At 59.0% G+C, this 12,894-nt stretch overlaps 1 non-coding gene across 1 annotated transcript; it reads left to right on the top strand.

Moving 5' to 3' along the window:
* The first annotated feature begins 12,122 nt into the window (after window positions 1–12,122).
* LOC131865427 (5S ribosomal RNA) lies at window positions 12,123–12,241 on the top strand. Its single transcript, XR_009364149.1, has one exon. It is a non-coding gene; the product is annotated as a 5S ribosomal RNA (ribosomal RNA).
* The last annotated feature ends 653 nt before the right edge of the window (window positions 12,242–12,894 follow it).

The following is a 12,894-nucleotide window of genomic DNA, read 5'->3' as shown; positions in this document are numbered from 1 at the left end:
AGAGCTCGCTCACGGGAGAGAGAAGCCAAGGAGACCACGAGAGTGCTGAGAGTGGGACAGCGCTGAATAGGCGGGAGAAGCCTGCGCGTATAAACGGAGATATATATCCAATTGCAACGAAGGAACGTGCCAAAGATCGAGAACAATGGCAGAAATGCTAGTAACGTGCACTTCGGGACCAACGCATCACCGGAAGACAACCGCCAAACATCGAAAGAGTCGCGATGCTCCGCAACCTACGTGCAAAGCGGTCGCACACCGGGTAAGGGAGTGAGAGCCCCAAACATAGCTGGGCGAGGCGCTCACTCCGCTCTTTAATATCTCGTTAATACCGCCAAGGAAATGGCACAAGCGCACACACACAAGCATCCTCGGAAGAGGACAGTTCGAGTGACAGGTCAAATCCAAGAGTTCCGAAGACTACCTCCAGGAACAATCGGGAACAAGACCGATTACAAGTCGTCGAGTCTGTTACTGGGCGAACACGAGATGCGCACAGGAAATCGATCAGCCCTCACAATGGCCCAAGGCCAGAGATCGGACTGCTACGATTTACCCCAACAATCATCGTGCCACTCTTCGCAGAGAGGTGATAGACGCCAAGGAGCCCGCGCATAGCAATCGAGGTGTAAAAAGGGCGTTGAAGGCAGGAAGCCTGGACGAAAGAGGCTACGAGGTCACCTCGAAGCGGTCTAAGAGTCGGGCGCACTTGGGGCGACTACCAGTGCCAACCCCTTATCCCGCGGTGCGTCCGACACAGAGAAATTTCCAAGGCGGCCAAGGAGCCTCCCCGCATAGCAATCGGGGTGTGAGCTTACAGATGCAGCATTGATAGCAATCGAGGTGTGAGGCGAAGGATGCAGAAGTGAGAGCCGAGGGATGTAGCAGAGATAGCAATCGGGGTGTGTGATGCAGCAGAGATAGCAATCGAGGTGTGCGGTGGGAAGGGCCCAGCAGCCAGATGCATGAAGCGACGGATGAAGCAGTGATGACAACTGGGCTGTGAGGAGAGGAGGGATGCAGCCAAGAAAGCAATCAGGGCTCGAGGCAAGGGATGCATCAAGGATAGCAATCATGTTGTGAGGCGAGATTCCATAGGCTAAACGTGAGAGGCTGCAGGGTCGACTCAGAGAGGTCTATGCATGTGAGAGGCTGAAAGCAAGGTCGACTCGGAGCGGTCTATGCATCAGGCGCGCTTGGGGCGACTACCAGTGCCAACCCCTTATCCCGCGACGCGTCCGACAAAGAGAACGTTCCAAGGCGGCAGAGGAGGTTACCAGCCGAAGGATGCAGTAGCGATAACAGGTATAGTTCCGCGGCGGCCGAGAAGACTCACCGCATAGGAATCGGGATGCGAGGCGAAGGATGCGCCGGGAAGGCCCCGACGACTAGGAAGAGGCTGCAGGGCCGCCTCGGAATGGTCCAAGCATCGGACGCGATTGGGACGACTACCAGTGCCAACCCCTTATCCCGCGATGCGTCCGATACACAGATAGTTCCAACGCGGCCGAGGAGCCTCACCGCATATCAATCGGGGTGCGAGGCGAGGGATGGGGCGGGAAGGCCCCAACGGCTACACGGAAGAGGCTTCAGGGCCACCTCGGTATGGTCCAAGCATCGGACGCGCTTGGGGCGACTACCAGTGCCAACCCCTTATCCCGCGATGCGTCCGATACACAGAAGGTTGCAAGGCGGCCGAGGAGCCTCACCGCATAGCAATCGGGGGTGCGAGGCGACGGATGCGGCGAGATGGCCCCAATGGCTAGACGGAAGAGGCTTCAGGGCCGCCTCGGAATGGTCCGAGCATCGGACGCGCTTGGGGCGACTACCAGTGACAACCCCTTATCCCGCGATGCGTCCGATACGAAGACGGTTCCAAGGCGGCCGAGGAGCCTCACCGCATAGCAATCGGGGGTGCGAGGCGACGGATGGCCCCAACGGCTAGACGGAAGAGGCTTCAGGGCCGCCTCGGAATGGTCCAAGCATCGGACGCGCTTGGGGCGACTACCAGTGACAACCCCTTATCCCGCGATGCGTCCGATTCGAAGATGGTTCCAAAGCGGCCGAGGAGCATCACCGCATAGCAATCGGGGTGCGAGGTGGGGGATGCGGCGAGATGGCCCCAACGGCTAGACGGAAGAGGCTGCAGGGCCGCCTCGGAATAGTCCAAGCATCGGACGCGCTTGGGGCGACTACCAGTGACAACCCCTTATCCTGCGATGCGTCCGATACGAAGATAGTTCCAAGGCGGTCGAGGAGCCTCACCGCATAGCAATCGGGGTGCGAGGTGGGGGATGCGGCGAGATGGCCCCAACGGCTAGACGAAAGAGGCTGCAGGGCCGCCTCGGAATAGTCCAAGCATCGGACGCGCTTGGGGCGACTACCAGTGACAACCCCTTATCCCGCGATGCGTCCGATACGAAGATAGTTCCAAGGTGGCCCAGGAGCCTCACCGCATAGCAATCCGGGTGCAAGGGGGGGGATGCGGCGAGATGGCCCCAACGGCTAGACGGAAGAGGCCACAGGGCCGCCTCGAAATAGTCCAAGCATCGGAGCCTCACCGCATAGCAATCCGGGTGCAAGGGGGGGGATGCGGCGAGATGGCCCCAACGGCTAGACGGAGGAGGCCACAGGGCCGCCTCGGAATAGTCCAAGCATCGGACGCGCTTGGGGCGACTACCAGTGACAACCCCTTATCCCGCGATGCGTCCGATACGAAGATAGTTCCAAGGCGGCCGAGGAGCCTCACCGCATAGCAATCGGGGTGCGAGGTGGGGGATGCGGCGAGATGGCCCCAACGGCTAGACGGAAGAGGCTGCAGGGCCGCCTCGGAATAGTCCAAGCATCGGACGCGCTTGGGGCGACTACCAGTGACAACCCCTTATCCCGCGATGCGTCCGATACGAAGATAGTTCCAAGGCGGCCGAGGAGCCTCACCGCATAGCAATCGGGGTGCGAGGTGGGGGATGCGGCGAGATGGCCCCAACGGCTAGACGGAAGAGGCTGCAGGGCCGCCTCGGAATAGTCCAAGCATCGGACGCGCTTGGGGCGACTACCAGTGACAACCCCTTATCTCGCGATGCGTCCGATACGAAGATAGTTCCAAGGCGGCCGAGGAGCCTCACCGCATAGCAATCGGGGTGCGAGGTGGGGGATGCGGCGAGATGGCCCCAACGGCTAGACGGAAGAGGCCACAGGGCCGCCTCGGAATAGTCCAAGCATCGGACGCAGCTTGGGGCGACTACCAGTGACAACCCCTTATCCCGCGATGCGTCCGATACGAAGATAGTTCCAAGGCGGCCGAGGAGCCTCACCGCATAGCAATCGGGGTGCGAGGTAGGGGATGCGGCGAGATGGCCCCAACGGTTAGACGAAAGAGGCTGCAGGGCCGCCTCGGAATAGTCCAAGCATCGGACGCGCTTGGGGCGACTACCAGTGACAACCCCTTATCCCGCGATGCGTCCGATACGAAGATAGTTCCCACGCGGCCGAGGAGCCTCACCGCATAGCAATCGGGGTGCGAGGCGAGGGATGCGGCGAGATGGCCCCAAAGGCTAGACGGAAGAGGCTGCAGGGCCGCCTCGGAATAGTCCAAGCATCGGACGCGCTTGGGGTGACTACCACTGCCAACCCCTTATCCCGCGATGCGTCCGATACGAAGATAGTTCCGAGGCAGCCGAGGAGGTGGGGGATGCGGCGAGATGGCCCCAACGGCTAGACGGAAGAGGCTGCAGGGCCGCCTCGGAATAGTCCAAGCATCGGACGTCCTTGGGGCGACTACCAGTGACAACCCCTTATCCCGCGATGCGTCCGATACGAAGATAGTTCCCAGGCGGCCGAGGAGCCTCACTGCATAGCAATCGGGGTGCGAGGTGAGGGATGCGGCGAGATGGCCCCAAAGGCTAGACGGAAGAGGCTGCAGGGCCGCCTCGGAATAGTCCAAGCATCGGACGCGCTTGGGGCGACTACCACTGCCAACCCCTTATCCCGCGATGCGTCCGATACACAGATAGTTCCGAGGCAGCCGAGGAGGTGGGGGATGCGGCGAGATGGCCCCAACGGCTAGACGGAAGAGGCTGCAGGGCCGCCTCGGAATAGTCCAAGCATCGGACGCGCTTGGGGCGACTACCAGTGACAACCCCTTATCCCGCGATGCGTCCGATACGAAGATAGTTCCCAGGCGGCCGATGAGCCTCACCGCATAGCAATCGGGGTGCGAGGCGAGGGATGCGGCGAGATGGCCCCAAAGGCTACACGGAAGAGGCTGCAGGGCCGCCTCGGAATAGTCCAAGCATCGGACGCGCTTGGGGCGACTACCACTGCCAACCCCTTATCCCGCGATGCGTCCGATACACAGATAGTTCCGAGGCGGCCGAGGAGCCTCACAGCATAGCAATCGTGGTGCGAGGTGGGGGATGCGGCGAGATGGCCCCAACGGCTGACGAAAGAGGCTTCAGGGCCGCCTCGGAATGGTCCAAGCATCGGACGCACTTGGGGCGACTACCACTGCCAACCCCTTATCCCGCAATGCGTCCGATACACAGATAGTTCCGAGGCGGCCGAGGAGCCTCACAGCATAGCAATCGGGGTGCGAGGCGAGGGATGCGGCAAGAAAGCCCCAACGGCTAGAGGGAAGAGGCTTCAGGTCCGCCTCGGAATGGTCCAAGCATCGGACGCGCTTGGGGCGACTACCAGTGACAACCCCTTATCCCGCGACGCGTCCGATACACAGATAGTTCCAAGGCGGCCGAGGAGCCTCACCGCATAGCAATCGGGGTGCGAGGCGAGGGATGCGGCGAGAAGGACCCAACGGCTAGACGGAAGAGGCTTCAGGGCCGCCTCGGAATGGTCCAAGCATCGGACGCGCTTGGGGCGACTACCAGTGACAACCCCTTATCCTGCGACGCGTCCGATACACAGATAGTTCCAAGGCGGCCGAGGAGCCTCACCGCATAGCAATCGGGGTGCGAGGCGAGGGATGCGGCGAGAAGGACCCAACGGCTAGACGGAAGAGGCTTCAGGGCCGCCTCGGAATGGTCCAAGCATCGGACGCGCTTGGGGCGACTACCAGTGACAACCCCTTATCCCGCGACGCGTCTGATACACAGATAGTTCCAAGGCGGCCGAGGAGCCTCACCGCATAGCAATCGGGGTGCGAGGCGAGGGATGCGGCGAGAAGGACCCAACGGCTAGACGGAAGAGGCTTCAGGGCCGCCTCGGAATGGTCCAAGCATCGGACGCGCTTGGGGCGACTACCAGTGACAACCCCTTATCCCGCGACGCGTCCGATACACAGATAGTTCCAAGGCGGCCGAGGAGCCTCACCGCATAGCAATCGGGGTGCGAGGCGAGGGATGCGGCGAGAAGGACCCAACGGCTAGACGGAAGAGGCTTCAGGGCCGCCTCGGAATGGTCCAAGCATCGGACGCGCTTGGGGCGACTACCAGTGACAACCCCTTATCCCGCGACGCGTCCGATACACAGATAGTTCCAAGGCGGCCGAGGAGCCTCACCGCATAGCAATCGGGGTGCGAGGCGAGGGATGCGGCGAGAAGGACCCAACGGCTAGACGGAAGAGGCTTCAGGGCCGCCTCGGAATGGTCCAAGCATCGGACGCGCTTGGGGCGACTACCGTTGCCAACCCCTTATCCCGCGATGCGTCTGATACACAGATAGTTCCGAGGCGGCCGAGGAGCCTCACCGCATAGCAATCGGGTTGCGAGGCAGATTATTGGGAAGGGAACCCCCTGGGATGCGGCTCAAGCAGTGCCCAAAGGGACTGGAATGCGGAATCACATCGAGAGACCCAAATGCTATACGAGGGCTCAAATCGAATTATCGATTTGGCCACGACATGGACGCATCGGAACGACTACCTTTGCCGAACCACTCGCAATTGCATCCATACCGAAACCAATAGACATTTCCGTTAGAGCCCTCGCATAGCATTCGGGAATCTCGCATGCCCCTCTAAATCGACCAATGCTGGCGCTCAATGAAAATCCGAGCGCTACCACCGTTCGAGCGCCAGCATTGGTCGAGTTAGAGGGGCACGGGGGAGAATGCTCCAGTCAACACCTCCCCTATATAAGTTATTTGTCCGATTCTCGCACAACCGTAGTCTGCCTCGTCGAATCAAACAACGGTCCCAGATTCCGACTTCCGTTCCGTAGAGACCCAAAAGCTAGATGGAGGCTCGCAAGAAAGAGAGTCGGCACATAGCAATCAGGTTTCTCGAACGTTTAGGGACCGAGCTCACTTGCGGATAGGGCAAAATCCGCCAAGCAACCCAAAAGCTAGACGGGGGCTCGAATCGAATCGCCTAGGCGGCCACAACAACGACGTGTTAGATCGACTACCAGTGCCAAACCATTCAGCAAGACTAGTTTGTGTCGAGGCCGGATAGAGATTCTCAGAGAGCGCCCGCATAGCATTTAGGAGACCTGCCGCGTCCCTCACACTCGACAAATGGTGGTGCACGTTTATAAATCCGAGCGATCCCAACCCTTTCAAGCACCAACATCGGTCGAGATAGAGGGGCACGGAGGGGGCTGCGTGAGACAACACAGTCCCCTATATAAGTTATTTGTCCGATTCTCACACATCCGAAGAATGGTCATCAAATCGGACAACAGCCCAAACTTCCGACTTCCGTCCCAGAAAGCCCAAGAGCTATCTAAAACGTTCATGGCCGGAACTCGATCGCGGCTATACCAGTCCGCCAAGCAACCCAAAAGCTAGACTGGAGCTCTAGTTGAATCACCTCTGTGGCCACTGCAAGGACGTGTTGGAGCGACTACCATTGCCGAACCATTCCGCAGGTCGAGTCCATACCAAGGCCGCATAGAGATTCACGATGAGCTCCTGCATAGCAATCAGGAGACTTGCCGTGTCCATCACAATCGATAAATCCTGGTGCAAGATTTTTGCATCCGAGCTCTCCAACCAGTAGAGCACCAGCATCAATCGACATAAACGGGCACGGGGGGAGGATGCTCGAGAACACTACCTCCCCTATATAAGTTATTTGTCCGATTCTCAAGCAGCCGAAGTCTGGTCATCGAATCGGGTCAAAGACCACAACTTCCGACTTTACCCACAATGCAAGTCATCGAATCGAACATCGGCCCCCGAGTCGGACTCCATGCGTATGTCAGGTCATCGGACCCAAATTCTGCCTTCCTGCGCATGGCGGGCCATCAATATCAACTCGGTCATCGGACCCAAACTCCGCCTTTCTGCGTATGGCACGCCTTCAAATCGGTCATCGGACCCAAATTCCGCCTTCCTATGCATGGCGGGCCATCAACATCAACTCGGTCATCGGACCCAAATTCCGCCTTTCTGCGCATGGCACGCCATCAACTCGGTCATCGGACCCAAATTCCGCCTTCCTGCGCATGGCAGGTCATCGGACACAAATTCAGACCTCGCGAATATGCATACGTATCGAATCGGTCATCGGACCCAACTTCCGACTTCATCCATACTGTAGGGTCTCTGAGGTTGGCGCGGTGCGCTCACCCAGGGGAGTCGACCCATCGAAGCATACACCTCCCCTATATAAGCTATTTGTCCGATTCCCACACCTGTGTAGTTTGCACCTCTGACCAGGACATCGACCCCAACTTCCGAACTCGACTGCAACGACGGCACCAGCGCCTTGGTGCGCACCTTGCGACGCACAGTCCCAACATTCGCCTTCCTGCACATGGCAGGTCATCGGACCCAAATTCCGACCTCGCGAGTATGCCTACATATCGAATCGGTCATCGGACCCAACTTCCGACTTCATCCATACCGTAGGGTCTTTGAGGTTGGCGCGGTGCGCTCAACCCGGGGAGTCGACCCAACGAAGCATACACCTCCCCTATATAAGCTATTTGTCCGATTCCCACACCTGTGTAGTTTGCACCTCCGATCAGGACATCGACCCCAACTTCCGAACTCGCCTGCAACGACCGAACCAGCGCCTTGGTGCGCACCTTGCAACGCACAGTGCCAACATTCGCCTTCCTCAACATGGCAGGTCATCGGACCCAAATTCCGACCTCGCGAGTATGCCTACATATCGAATCGGTCATCGGACCCAACTTCCGACTTCATCCATACCGTAGGGTCTTTGAGGTTGGCGCGGTGCGCTCAACCCGGGGAGTCGACCCAACGAAGCATACACCTCCCCTATATAAGCTATTTGTCCGATTCCCACACCTGTGTAGCTTGCACCTCCGATCAGGACATCGACCCCAACTTCCGAACTCGACTAAAAAGACCGCACCAGCGCCTTGGTGTGCACCTTGCAACGCACAGTGCCAACATTCGCCTTCCTACACATGGCAGGTCATCGGACCCAAATTCCGACCTCATGAGCATACCTACTAATCGAATCGGTCATCGGACCCAACTTCCGACTTCATCCATACCGTAGGGTCTTTGAGGTTGGCGCGGTGCGCTCAACCTGGGGAGTCGACCCATCGAAGCATACACCTCCCCTATATAAGCTATTTGTCCGATTCCGACACCTGTGTAGTTTGCACCTCCGCTCAGGACATCGACCCCAACTTCCGAACTCGCCTGCAACGACCGAACCAGCGCCTTGGTGCGCACCAAAAGTGCGCACTTTTGGTGCGCACCAAAAGTGCGCACTTTTGGAGGGCACTTTTTGGAGGGCACTTTTCTGCGCTCCAAAGGTGCGCACTTTTGGAGGGCACTTTTTGGAGGGCACTTTTCTGCGCTCCAAAGGTGCGCACTTTTGGAGGGCACTTTTTGGAGGGCACTTTTCTGCGCTCCAAAGGTGCGCACTTTTGGAGGGCACTTTTTGGAGGGCACTTTTCTGCGCTCCAAAGGTGCGCACTTTTGGAGGGCACTTTTTGGAGGGCACTTTTCTGCGCTCCAAAGGTGCGCACTTTTGGAGGGCACTTTTTGGAGGGCACTTTTCTGCGCTCCAAAGGTGCGCACTTTTGGAGGGCACTTTTTGCACTCCAAAGGTGCGCACTTTTGGAGGGCACTTTTCCTGCGCTCCAAAGGTGCACACCTAGGTGAGCACCTTCGACCACACCTTGTAGCACACCAAACTCTGACTTTCGACTTCATCCGCAATGCAGGGTCTTTGAGGTTGGCGCAATGCGCACAACCAGGGGAGTCGACCCATCAAACCCAACACCTCCCCTATATAAGCTATTTGTCTGATTCTCATACATGCGTAGCCTGCAAGAGCAATTAGGACATCGACCCCAACTTTCGGCTTCTAAACGAAAACAAGGTCTTTGAGGTTGGCGCAGTGCGCACAACCAGGGGAGTCAACCCACCGAATGCAACACCTCCCCTATATAAGCTATTTGTCTGATTCTCATACATGCGTAGACTGCAGCAATGATTAGGACATCCACCCCAACTTTTGACTTCTTAAACAAGACAGGGTCTTTGAAGTTGGTGCAGTGCACACAACCAGGGGAGTCGACCCATCAAACGCAACACCTCCCCTATATAAAGCTATTTGTCCGATTCTCATACGTGTAGTCTGCAGCAGCGATTACGACATCGACCCCAACTTCCGAATTCGTTTGCATTGACCGCACCAAAGGTGCGCGCCTTGGTGTGCACCCTGGAGTGCACTTTGGTGCTCACCTCGGTGCACACTTTGGTGTGCACCAAAGGTGCGCACCTTGGAGCGCACCAAAGGTGTACACTTTGGAGCGCACCACATAGGGTCTTTGAGAGGTTGGCGCAGTGCGCACACCAAGGTGGGTGTTGAGGTGCGTGTCGAGGTGGGTGGGTGCTAGGGTGCGCTCCATGGTGGGTGCCAGGGTGGGTGCGTGCTAGGGTGGATTCCAAAGAGGGTCATAGGGTGGGTGCCAAGGTGGGTTGGTGATATAGTGGGTTCAAAGGTGGGTACTAGGGTGGGTTCCAAGGTGGGTCACAAGTTGGGTGCCAGGATGCGTGGGTGTTAGGTTGGGTGCCAAGGTGGGCTCCTGCGTGGGTGGGTGCTAGGGTGGGTTTCAAGGTGGACGCGAGGGCGGGTGCCAAGGTGGGTAACAAGTTGGGTGTTAGGATGGGTGAGTGCTAGAGTGGGTGCCAAGGTGGGTGGGTGCTAAGGTGGATGCCAAGGTGGTTCACAGGGTGGGTGGGTTCTAGGGTGAGTTCCAAGGTGGGTCACAGGTTCAGTGCTAGGGTGGGTGTCAAGGCGGGTGTCGAGGTGCCTGGGTGCTAGGGTGTGGATGCCAATGTGGGTCATAGGGTGGGTACTAGGGTGGGCTGCAATGTGGGTGCCAAGGTGGGTAACATGCTCGGTGGGTTCTAAATTGGGTGCCAGGGTGGGTGTGCACCCACCTTGCCCGAGGTGGGTGCCAAGGTGCCAGTGTGGGTGGGTGCTAAGGTGGATGCCAAGGTGGGTGAGAAGGTGGGTGATAGGTTGAGTGGTAGGATGGGTGGGTGCCAAGATGGGTCACAGGGTGGGTGCAAGGGTGGGTAGGTGCTAGGGTTGGTGTCAGGGTGGGTGGGTGCTAGGTTGGGTTCCAAGGTGGGTGCGAGGGTGAGTGTCAAGGTGGGTCACAGGTTAGGTGCTAGGATGGGTGAGTGCTAGGGTGCAAAGGTGCCAGGGTGGGTGCTAGGATGGGTCGATGCTAGGGTGAGTGGCAAGGTGGGTCCACAAGTGTCAAGGTGGGTGCCGAGGTGGGTGCCAAGTTGGGTTCCAAGGTGGGTGCCAACGTGGGTGCTAGGGTGCGTGGGTTAAAGGGTGTGTCACAACGTGGGTGCCAGGATGGGTGCGCACCCACACTGGCCAAGACGGGTGCAAGGTTGGGTTCCAAGCCCGGTCACAGGCTGGGTGCTAGGATGGGTGGGTGCCAAGGTGGGCACCAGGGTGGGTGCACCCACCCTGGCCAAGGTGGGTCACGGGGTGGGTCCTAGGGTGGGTAACGGGGTGGGTACTAAGGTGCGTGCCAAGGTGGGTCATAGGGTGGGTGCCAAGGTGGGCACCAGGGTGGGTGTGCACCAACCCTAGCCAGGGTAGGTCATGGGGTGGTTGTCGGGGTGGGCTTCAAGGAGCCAAGGTGGGTGGCAAGTAGCCAAGTTGCGTGCCAAGGTGGGTGTCGGGGTGGGTGCCAAGGATCCAAGGTGGGTGCCAAGGAACCAAGGTGGGTGTCTGGGTGGGTGCCGAGGTGGGAGCCAGGGTGGGTCCCAAGGTGAGTGCAAAGGTGGGTGCCAGGGTCAAGGTGAGTGCCAATGTGGGTTCCAAGGTGCCAGGGTCAGGGTGAGTGCCAATGTGGGTTCAAAGGTGCTAAGTTGGGTGCGAGGTTGGGTGTGAGGGTGGGTGGGTGCCAAGGTGTGCTAGGTGGAAGCCCGGGTGGGTCGGCATCCCATGGGTGTCGAGTTGGGTGCCTGATGGGTGCTTCTTGTCAAGTTTTAGTCGTCGGGACTCATTTCGAGCCTTAGAGGTCGTTTCTTGTCCGGTTGCCCTGTCTTCGACCTGGGAACCCAATTTTGGTCCTCGGGTCCCATTTTTTTTTGTCTCGCATCCCACTTTTGGCCTGTGGCCTTTTCGGGGTCGATTCTCGTTTTGGGCATCAGAGCATGTTTCTTCTCCTAAAACCCAATATTTGTTTATTAAGTCTCGGAACACATTTTTGTTCTCGTGGACCCATCATGGGTCTTGGAACGCATTTGTGGTCCTTGGGTCCCATTTTGCATCCCGAAACTTGTGTTTTGGTGCTTGATCCCTATTTTGGGTGCCCACCTTGCACCAAGTGCGCACCCGGGGCAAACCGAGCGCCTTGGTGCACCGGGGCAAGATCGAGCGTGCACCCGAGGCGCCCCGAACATGCACCAAGGTGCACTCGGCCCACATGTGAGCGCAGGTCGTTGCGCCCGAGGTGGTGTGTGGGCACCGCGTTGCAGACGGGACACTGCACGCACACGACGCCCCGTCCAGGTGCACGCACGTAGGCCGGGCCGGGTGCACACCCGATGCCCTAGCAAGGTGCGCGCACCCGGGCAGGGCTCACACTTGGCGAACGGGGCGCACTTCGCGAGGGAGGGTGTGCACCTCGACGGGGGTGGGTGGCCGGGGTGGATTCGCACGTGGGTCGCGGTTTGCTAAGTACACACTGCGACAAGCTCATAACGGGTGCGATCATACCAGCGTTAGTGCACCAGATCCCATCAGAACTCCGCAGTTAAGCGCGCTTGGGCCGGAGTAGTACTGGGATGGGTGACCTCCCGGGAAGTCCCGGTGTTGCACCCTTTTTTAGTTTTTCGCCGGGCGTCGCAATGCTATTTGAATTAACCTTTTGCCCGTTTGCGTTCTCGTCGGGGCCGGGCCGGGCCGGGGTGCGTTGCCCGCACTACCGCGCGCGCCGGGGCGACACCGAGCGCGCACCCGAGGCGCCCCGAGCACACAGGCCACGGTGCAACCCGGGCGTTGTGCGCGCACCCCGGTGCGCCCGAGGTGCTGCGCGCGCACCCAGGTGAAATCGGTGTGCACCTCGGCCAGTGCGCGCTCGGTCGAGTCGCGCACGTTGGCCAAGGTGCACGGTGATGTTTCTTACTCTAAGGTTCCGCACCAGACGCCCGGGACAGGTGAGCGAAGCTGGGCGGGGCCGGGTGCGCGCCCGGGGCAGGTGCACGCAGCTGGAGAGAGCTTTGGAGCGCACCAGAGGTGCGCACCTTGGAGCACACTTCGGAGCGCACCAATGATGCGCTCCATTCAAAAGTTTCCTGAAAAGGCAAAAAAAGTTGAGATTATAGAATTTCCCACTTGAGAGATTGTAAAAAAAAAAAATTTAAAATGAAGGAAACGCGGGTGCCAAGGTGTGCGCGCCCGGGTGCGCAGCCCAGCCAAGGTGTGCGCACCAAGGCGCCCACCCTGGCGAAGGTGCACGCAAGGTGCGCACCCGA

The sequence above is a fragment of the Cryptomeria japonica genome, unplaced genomic scaffold, assembly GCF_030272615.1.
Source record: "Cryptomeria japonica unplaced genomic scaffold, Sugi_1.0 HiC_scaffold_111, whole genome shotgun sequence".
NCBI classification, from domain to species: Eukaryota; Viridiplantae; Streptophyta; class Pinopsida; order Cupressales; family Cupressaceae; genus Cryptomeria; species Cryptomeria japonica.
Note: the sequence above shows the minus strand (reverse complement) of the source record. Positions and strands in the feature narration are given on the sequence as shown.